Here is a 4,713-nt window from a genome sequence, read left to right as displayed (position 1 = left end):
AGTCTTCGAAGTCTTTGACAGTAGGCCTACTCTGCTCATAAGAAGCTTAGTTTCCTAGGTCATGGACTTTCTCGACTTTGCTTAGCTCCCTAGATCTTTCTATTTTCTGGGTATTGACACTAGGCCTACTGTAATTCCCTAGATAACCAAGACCGTTACACTGTGTGTTTAAAGTAATGTGAGACTTTCTAATCAAGTCATTTAAATAAAAACATGAATCTAAAGACATAAACAGGTTAGGTTTAAAAGATTTTGGTTATAAACGAGTAATTTTCATTAAAATAAATGTTTGGTACACACTACAAGAAATCTAATCTTTACCTACCAATATTTTACCTACCAATATATATTGGTAGGGAAAGTAGGGTTTTGCCTACCAATATTTATTGGTAGATAATATTAGTAGGTAAATGCTAGTTCATTATATTATATTTCGGAACATAGCTTTACCTACCAATAATATCAGTAGGTAATGATCTTTACCTACGTATATTATGGAGGGAAATGTTTTAACCATTCCCGCTCAATTTTCCCCTCATTTTTTATTTTCACTATATTATTTTATTATTATAAATGCTTATTTGGAAGCTTATGTGGAGTAAATAATATGATGTGTACACAATGTATAACATGTGGCATGCCACGTGTGTACATACACTATACCAAACACCTATTACCATAACACAAGAAGATAAGACTATTTAATGTCCACAACCAAATGAAAAAAAAGGCGGCACCTTTCCCGCTAAATTGAAATAGCAAGCTTTTGGTCTGACTATAATATAGTCTCTCTACTTTTTTCACATGTAAAATAAAATAAAATAAAGAAGAAAGAAACTTTTCTCCCATCCGATCTTTCCTTTCTCCCTCTCTGTATATCCTCTCTCTATAGCAAGGTTTGGGTTTTCAGGGAAGGAGATACCAGATCTTCTTTCCCTGTTTTAATACATATTTTCTTTGCTATAAACCCTCGTATAAGGTCATTTATTTTTCCACTGAACTGAAAATTTTATTTATTTATTTTCTGGTTTGCTTATTATTATTTTTTTTTTTTGTTGGAGTTTCGCTGTATGCGAGATCGATATTTTATTTATTTTCTTTTATTTTATTTTTAATTTTTTTGGTTGGTTCCCTTCAGGTTCAAGAAACAAGATGTGCATTTGTTTGTGAAGGCTAGGCACTGGCTCTGGGAGATTTTTGGGACTTTGGGGAGGTTGAAAATGGAGGGTTGACATTGGCTTTTTGTTTGGGTGAATCAGGGTTCGATTTCTTTTGGGTTTTTCTTTTTGGGTAGGAGGGTTTGGTTGAGATGGGAAGCGCCGGTGAGACCAGTAACAAGGGCATTGACCCATCGTTAGGCGGGTTGGTTTGGGTCCGCCGCAGAAACGGGTCATGGTGGCCTGGTAGGATAATGGGTCTCGATGAGTTGTCTGAGAGTTGCTTAGTTTCGCCGAGATCGGGTACCCTTGTAAAGCTTCTGGGTCGCAAGGACGCAAGCATGTAAGTGTTCTCATCTTTTTTTTAGTTGGGTTCGTTTTCTCTCAATTATTTTTGGATTAGAACTTAGTTTTGATTGTTTATTGACTTGCTTCATTGATATAAACTTATATTCGGCTCATTTGATAATATGCTATTGTGAAATTAAAAATGTCGTTGTTTGTGTGTTTAAGAGATTTGTATATATATGTGATATGTACCAGTTTTTACTTGTTCATTCTCTTGGACTGTTCCAAGAACCACTCAAGTCACTTGCCTTGGTCTTTGTTTTACTGTGGTTATGTTGCTTTTCAGCACAAGTTAATAGAACATAATTAATTTATAATGATGATGTAAAGGTTAGGAAGGCGCAATGTTGTTTGTATGTATATATGCTTCATTAAATTCATGTTTGGAATTGGATGGTAACTTGAAAAAACACTATGCCACATTTTTGTCTGTGTTTTGTTAGTAAGAGTTAATGTTTTGTTTGGATAGTTTACGGAGATTCAGAAAGTATACTTCTATACTTACTGATTTATTTCCATAGAAATTTTGTTCCAAAATGAAATGGAAGATTAAATTATATTTAGGTAGCTTGAATAGATAAGTTTTGCACTTATTAAACTACAAGGGAAAGCTTTTACTCGGGCTAGTAGCCTTAGAGATTATATTCTGATGTGATGTTTCTGTAAAGTTAACGAGCTTTGTTCCTGTCCTTTTTTATTGACTTTGTTATGTTTTTTATATGTTGATGAAAATTGTCACGCATAGTTTTTAAATGTGTCCTAGATAAATTGCTTACATTTCTATTTTATACTTTGTTATAAACCTGATCTGATGGTGTTACTTTTGGTTCAAAGATTGGTATAACCTTGAAAAATTGAAGAGGGTGAAAGCTTTTCGATGTGGAGAGTATGATGACTGTATTGAAAAAGCAAAAGCGTTTGCAGCTAGTTCTAATAAGAAGGCAGTAAAAATGCACGGAGAGAAGATGCCATTCTCCATGCTCTTGAGATTGAGCATGCTCGACTGGGGAAAGATCGTACAGACTATATTCCTAGAATGGATAGTTTGGGAGGTGAGAATGGTAGTTCGGCCAGGGAATCACCTTCCATGTCTCATTCTGGCAATGGAAATGGAAATATGGATGATTATGTGAGTGATTCAAAAGGGAATTCAGATTCAGCCCTGGAATTATCTCAATCTGGTATATCTTTTGAAGAGCCAAATCATATCAGTTCTTCTAAAGTGCAATCTGTGCAGGGAAGGAGAAGAACCCCAAATGATTCAGAGGATGATGGAACTGAAGGAGTTAAGCGAATGAGAGGGCTTGAGGATCTGGGAGTTGGTACAGCATCGAAAAGAAATGTCCAGGCTGGTGGTCTACTTGAGCTAGTTCAACAAGACAATGCTTCACTCTCGGATTCAAACAATGGGAACTGTGTGTCTAATGGAAGTACTTCAAATGGTAGTAAAGGTAACTCTTCTCTGAAAAGAAAGAGAACTCCAGTGGCAAATATCCATGAGTTCTTGAAAAAGAAAAACCGTCAGCGTCCACTCACAAAGGTTTTGGAGAGTACAGCTATGGTTTCTGTTCCAGTTAATTGTGACCAAGTTCCCAATTCATGTGGTTCACCTCTCCAGGGATTATCTGATGGCAGGGTTTCTGGACTAGAATCTACTGAATCAAAGAGAAGTCTCTCTGTGGTGGCCAACAAAAATGCAGACTGTAATGGAGGTTCATGTGAGAATGGGACCTCTTTAAATACTTCAGAACCTACTTGTGATACTTCCCATATCAACAAGCTGAAAGAAAATGAAAATTCCAGCCTATCTGGATTTGTTGAGAATGATTCTTCTGAAAGATTAATCGATGTGCCATTTAGTGGAGAGCAAAAGCCCTCTGCAGGTATCTTAGATGTAGATGCTTATAATTTAGAGTTTGCCAGTGATTTCCCCCGAATAATTTTGTTCTATATACAAAAAGTCAACTGATATTATTGATAACACTAATGAGGATGTAACAATTGTTCTGACTTGGGAGGAATCCAAACTACTTTCTGGTGCATTAAAGTTTCCAGGTTCTTTATGAAATATGGAGTTAGGGTCTTAGATCTGTGTACATGTCAGACTTTTTATGTTTGGTAGCTAATCGTATTTAAAAGCTATTTATATATGTCTAGTCGAGTCCTATATCAACCATATTTAAGCTGTGTCAGTATGCATATGCTCAAGAGCATCTTGGTATTATTACGTGGCAAGTGTTCATTTTTGTTTTGTATTTTGAATCTGTTTGTGTGTTGTCCTTCATGAATGATGTATAATTTGCCATTTCATCATAAACATTTTTTGAATGGGCCAAATATACACACCAATTATGTGCGGTTAGATGATATATAACTATACAAGTACTCCTAGGCCTACTTCTCTTTCTTCCATTTCTTTTATCCTTTTCCTTTTTCTTTTTTGTAATTGCATATTCATTAAGTACATATTAAATAGTAGTTATGGGGATTTTTGTAGAATTGCATGGAATTTTGCTGAAACATGTTTTACTTCTTTCTCTGTCAGGTGTTTCTCCTGTAGTTGTTTCTTGTTCATCCGAAAAACCTCAAAATGGTGCATTGAGAAGGCAATCTAGTCAAATTAGTCAGGCAGAAACTGTATCATTGAGAAACGAGGGAATTAACGAGACTGGTTGTACCAGTTCAGAAGCTGTCCATACTGATATGGAGCAGAGGATGGAGAAAGGCACTTCAAAGTGGCAGTTGAAAGGCAAGAGGAATTCAAGACAAACAAGTAAAAATAGAAAAGAAGAGTCAAGAAAGCACGTTGACATGGATGATGAATCCAATGTTTATTCAGCAAGTACAGAATAGTTGGATGGACTTCCTCAGGGTTTCGATAAAAAAATTGATTGCAATGGCGTTAGTGGGTCCTCAGGTTTGTACAACTGTGTTTTACAAGCTAAGTCCAAACCAGTTGCTGAAGCCTTTACAGAATGCTTTCATTCTCGTTGCTTTTCCTCTCGTTGGGGTAAAATTTGAATTTTGAGTAAAATTATTTATAGTTGAACTTATAACATGCTTGTATTGGCATTATTTTGTTGACCGTTGACACAATTTTTGTGTTGGTCTTGCATAATTATATAACTTGTAACGTTCATATCAATTGGGATTTTCATTTGACTGTTGTCTTTACAGAATCCATTGCAATGTTGTTATAAATTGAAAT

General features: G+C 35.6%; 1 pseudogene; it reads left to right on the top strand.

Annotated features, from left to right (window-relative positions):
* Window positions 1-844: 844 nt before the first annotated feature.
* On the top strand, window positions 845-4,461 carry LOC133803584 (uncharacterized protein At1g51745-like; annotated as a pseudogene).
* Window positions 4,462-4,713: the final 252 nt, after the last annotated feature.

The sequence above is a fragment of the Humulus lupulus genome, chromosome X (genome assembly GCF_963169125.1).
Source record: "Humulus lupulus chromosome X, drHumLupu1.1, whole genome shotgun sequence".
Lineage (NCBI taxonomy): Eukaryota > Viridiplantae > Streptophyta > Magnoliopsida > Rosales > Cannabaceae > Humulus > Humulus lupulus.
This window is presented reverse-complemented; position numbering and strand designations above follow the sequence as displayed.